Raw genomic sequence first — 5904 nt, 5'->3', positions numbered from 1 at the left:
CGCCGCTCACACGCTAGGCACTGGTGGGTCAGTCTGAGAGAGCAGAGAGAGATAACTGGTTACTGGTAACTGGTACTACTGAGAGACCTGCTCAACCAATTGTGGGTTCCAAACTGGTGCTGCATATTCCAGTATGGGCCTGACGTACACAGTGTACAGTGTCTTGAATGATTCCTTACTAAGGTATTGGAACGCTATTCTCAGGTTTGCCAGGCTCCCATATGCTGCAGCAGTTATCTGGTTGATGTGTACCTCTGGAGACGTGCTCGGTGTTATGGTCACCCCAAGATCTTTCTCCTTGAGTGAGGTTTGCAGTCTTTGTCCACCTAGCCTATACTCTGTCTACGGTTTCTTTGCCCATCCCCAATCTTTGTGACTTGGCATTTGGCAGGGTTGAATTCGAGAAGCCAGTTGCTGGACCACGTGTCCAGTCTGTCCAGGTCTCTCTGTAGTCCTGCCTGATCCTCATCTGATTTAATCTTTTTCATTAACTTCACATCATCTGTGAACAGGGACACTTCAGAGTCTATCCCTTCCATCATGTCATTCACATATATCAAAAATAGCACTGGTCTTAGGACTGACCCCTGTGGGACCCTGCTCATCACAGGTGCCCACTATGATACCTCAGCTTTTACCTTGACTTCTTGTTGCCTCCCTGTCAAGTGCCCTTCCTGTTATACGTGCCTGATCCTCCAGCTTCTGCACTAATCACTTATGAGGAGCTGTGTTGAAGGCCTTCCTGCAGTCCAGAAAAATGAAGTCAACCCACCCCTCTCTCTCGTGTCTTACTTCTGTTACCTTGTCATAAAACTCCAGAAGGTTTGTGTGACACAGAATTTCCCTTCCATGAATCCGTGCTGGTTATCGTTTATGATCTTGTTCTGTTCCAGGTGCTCCACCACTCTCCTTCTGATAATCTCCATGACTTTGCTTACTATACACATCAGAGACACTGGTCTGTAGTTTAGTGCCTCATTTCTGTCTCCTTTCTTAAAAATGGGGAGTACATTTGCTGTCTTCCATACCTCGGGTAGTTGCCCAGTTTCAAGGGATGTATTGAAAATTGTGGTTAGTGGCACGCACAGCATCTCTGCCCCTTCTCTAAGACCCATGGGGAGATGTTCGAACCCCTCACCTTTTAGGTATTGAGGTCACTTAGCAGCTTCTGCACCTCCTCCTCTGTTGTTTGTATGTCATCCAGCACCTGTTGGTATATTCCCTGTTGGTGTTTCCCTCTGTGCTGTATTCTCAGAGCCCTTCCTGTCTCTACTGTAAATACTTCCTTAAAACTCATGTTGAGCTCCTCGCATACCTCGTGATCGTTTCTTGTGAGTTCCCCGCCTTCTTTCCTCAGCCTGATCACCTGGTCTTTGTCTGTTGTCTTCCTCCTAATGTGGCTGTACAACAGTTTCAGGTCAGACTTGACTTTCAATTCTGTTATTTTCATACTGTCGCTGGGCCTCCCTCCTTACCTGTGCATGCTTGTTCCTGGCTCTTTGACTAATCTCCTTATTTTCCTGTGTTCTTCACCTTCTGTACTTTTCCCATTCTCTATTGCACTTAGTTTTTTGCCTCCTTACACTGTTGGGTAAACCAGGGGCTCGTTCTGGTCTTCCCATTATTTCTGTTGCCCTCAGGAACAAACGTTTCCTCTGCCTCCTTGCGTTTTGTAGTTACATATTCCATCATTTCATTTACTGACTTTCCTACCAGTTCTCTTTCCCACTGAACCTCTTGCAGGAAGTTCCTCAAACCTATGTAGTCCCCCCATTTATAGTCTGGCTTTGCCCATTCAACTCCTGTTACCCTCTCCACTTGTAACTCTACTGTGTATTCAAAGCACAGAACCACGTGGTCACTAGCTCCTTGTGATGATATTCTTGTGTCATACTCAACTAGTGCATCATCTCTGTCAGCCCCAACACTGGTCTGCTCATACCAGTTATCTCATGCATGGTAGTTAAAAGATGAACTCCATAATATTAATAAGAAATAATATAGGTGATGTGTAATATTATCTTACATAAAGGTACGTATAATACAATACACAGCATATATTATTGCCTAAATCACTCTTATTTACATATTAACAGGTGTTAATATTGATCTTCCCATCCACTTCTGACACACAATTTTATTAAATTTCACGATCCAGCCAGTAAGAAGTCCTTGGTTCCTGGTGTGTGTATGTCTAGGCTTACTTTGCTTGCTCTAGCTCAGGCTTTTGCATCACTTTGCTCACCTCATCCAGCATATCACCTGCACCAGACTCAATATACCACACAAAAATACAAAATTGCTCCTGTAATGTTATTCTTAATGTATTTTGCTACATAATACTTTTTTTTTTTTCCCTCTCCAAAATCTGACCCTCAAAAATCACCCTGCATCCTACACAATGAGGGATATATTTCATGCTAAATTTACATACCGTTATATGCCCCAAAATATGACATGTACATCAGAGATTTGTCTTCGTATTCTAAGTAGTTTTATTTTTTATTTTTTACATAGTATTTGCTATTATGAAACCTCAAAAAATTTAAAATGTACAATTGCAAATTGTACATGGGATACATTTATACAACATGTATCGTGTCTTACTCTCGTGATTACCAATACTAGTAAAACCTCTTATTAATGAACTAGTGTGGGGGAAGCAGGTGTTAATGCTGATTGTCTGCAAATCCATCCTTATTAGCATGCAAAAATCCTGGCAGCAACATATTTTAAGCTTAAGATTATAATGTTTTCAGTTTTGTCAGAGCTAATTGCATCAGGCACTTGTTCCTGGTAATTTACCACATATATTCATAATACAATTGGATAGCAAGAGGCTAGTAACCCCTTCTGTATAAATTACTAAATTTAAAAAGAGGAACTTTTGTTTTTCTTTTCAGGTCACTCTGCCTCAGTGGGATATGGCCAGTTTGTTAAAAAAAAAAGTCATAATACATATACAGCGGTACCTTGATTTATGAGTTTAATTCGTTCCATGACCACGCTCATAACTTAGTTTGCTCGTATATCACTTCAATTTTCCTCATTGAAATTAATTGAAATGCCATTAATCCGTTCCAGCCCCCAAAAAAACAGCCCAGGGACGGGAGAAAATACTTCAATATAACACTAATATCAACTCTGTCTTATTTATCTATCAGAATTGATCTAATATGACATAATAAACGCTATAACATAGAAACATGATATATATAGTAGACCCTTCGTTTTCATCATTAATCCGTTCCAGAGAGATCAGCGAAAACTGAAATCGGCAAAAACTGAAACCATTTTCCCCGTAAGAAATATGTAATGTAAATCCAATTAATTCATTCCAGACACTCAAAAGTATTAAAAAAAAATTTTTTTTAGGTTAAGTATAGATTTACATGCAGAAAAGAATGAACATTCAGCATGACGCTTACCTTTATTGAAGACTCTTGGTGTATGGAAGACAGGGAGGAGGGGAGAGGGAAGAGAGGTTATTCTTTAGAAAGGAAATCCCCCTCCATAAGGACTCTTAAAGAGATGCCAGAAACAGCTCTGGACCAGTTTTTTGTGCGACAGGGGTCCAGTGACTCTCAAGCTGGTCCTAGTGGTAGTAAAAGACAAAGAAGGGAAGTGACCCCGGATAAGGACTTGGTACTTAAAATTTCCCTAAAATGGGACATGGCACTGTCATTGTAAAAGTCGCTGGCACAGATTGCAACAGCTTTCTCAGGGTGATGTTCCTCCACAAATGTTTGCACCCTACTCCACATTGTACAAATCACTACCACCCTCTGCCACCATCACAACCACTATCACCCTCTGCCACCATCACAACCACCCTTTACCACCATCGTAACCACTACCACCCTCTACCACCATCACAACCACTACCACCCTTTACCACCATCACAACCACTCAACCACCATCACAACCACTCTCTACCACCATCACAACCAGTACCAACCTCTACCACCACCACTTTCATATTTTCTACAATATTTTTCTTCAATTCTATGGTGTTCCTCACTTTCTTTACAAAAGACTGGCACTAGGAGCTTTTTGGGCCCATGGTGGCTTATTTAGCAGTCACACACAATAAACAAGTGCCAAAAACAATGGATTATTATGAAATGCTTTGTTTGACCTCGCAGGATATGTTCACTCTCTGAGAAACAACACGAGACTGGCTGAGAATGTGTGGGGGAGGCAGCTTTGTGTGCGCGCTGGACACTGGACAGGTTTCGTACCATTGACGAAAACGGAGGCAATATTTTGACGAAAAAAAGTTGCCGAAAATTGGCCATAATATGGCGAGTGTCCAGGACCAGGCCGAGCATATAAAAACATTCCTGTTCCTTCCTATATCATGTTCTTTGGTCCTGGATAAGAGAAAACAGAGCTTGTGAGAGGCTAACTGCACTAGATCATTAGTGCAGTGATATTTGAATATCTCAGAAGTAAGTTATTGACTTATTTCATGAAGCCCACCATTTATTACTGAAGTAAATGCAATAATATTGACAGGAATCATAAAAAAAAATGATTGTTCTACAATTGGCTTGTGGAATATTGGAAATATTCCAAATATTTTGGGATTTGTGTGGAAGTAAAGGGTAAGATTTTTTGCAAATGTCAAAAAACTTAGCAACTTTATTTTTTTTGTACAATAACTAAAGATAATTACACGATTATCTCCAGTGAGAACATCGCGTTAGCATTGTTTTATGAGTACCAAGTCCCAAAACTACCTTTCATTGTGCCATTTAGGCCAGGGTTCTTGCCAGATGTCATTTTCAGTAATTTTGCTTTTTCGCTCATAACTCGGATTTTGGCTCGCAACTCGAAGCAAAAAATCGACTGAGCAACGGCTCGTAACTCGGAAAACTCGTAAGTCAAAGTACCACTGTATGTAGAAACATCAATGTGTAAAGATATTGCAGTACTTTTACCAAGGTAAACCTTGTCCTTACCCTCTCCTACCTTGGTGTACCTTCAGACTTTATTTATTTATTTATTTATTTATTAACAATTTGAGCACACATACAGAGGTATGGTAGGCTCTTTGCATACTTTTATGTCATTAACTGTTAGAACCTTTTTTTTTTTTTTTCTTTTTTTTTTTTTTTTTTTTTTTTCTTATGACTTGGTCCTTGATAGTCATTTCTTGTGGCTGCATTGTATCTGTGGTTCAGTTTTAGATTTCTGTTCTAAAGTACATAATTTTTTAAATGTCTTTCAACTTCCCTTTTTTTTTTTTTCCAACATGCTGGCCATCTCCCACTGAGGCAGGGCGACCCCCCCCCCCAAAAAAAAAAAAAATCACCATCACTCACACATATCACTGTCTTTGCAGGGGCATGCAGATACAACAGTTCAGATATCACTCTCAATAGCAAATATCCAAGTGTAGGCATTGTATTTCCCACCTCCAGGATTCAAGTCCAGCTAACTAGTTTCCCTGAATCCCTTCACAAAATATTACCCTGCTCACACTCCAACAGCTCATCAAGTCCCAAAAACCATTCGTCTCCACTCCTATCTAACATGCTCACACATGCCTGTTGTATGTCCAAGCCCTTTGCACACAATGCCTCTTTTACCCACTCCATCCTTTTCTAGGGTGACCCCTACCCCCTCCTCCTCTCCTCTATGGATTTACATATTCATTCCTAGCTCTCAAGCTTTTTTTCTCTCTATTTTTGCTCTTTTATATTCTCTGAATTTCTTCTCTCTTGTACTTTCCCTTGGCTTCTTTACATTCTTGGTTGAATCTGAACTCCCTCCATTTATATCTTATTTTCATGCTTGATATGAACCTTTCCTTTTCATCTTGTCACTTTAGCTCGACACCATCCATCTTTTTTTCTGCTATACCTACCCATTCTCTCTCCCACTGTACTTCTCTGTAA

The sequence above is a fragment of the Cherax quadricarinatus genome, chromosome 42 (genome assembly GCF_038502225.1).
Source record: "Cherax quadricarinatus isolate ZL_2023a chromosome 42, ASM3850222v1, whole genome shotgun sequence".
NCBI lineage: Eukaryota > Metazoa > Arthropoda > Malacostraca > Decapoda > Parastacidae > Cherax > Cherax quadricarinatus.
This window is presented reverse-complemented; position numbering follows the sequence as displayed.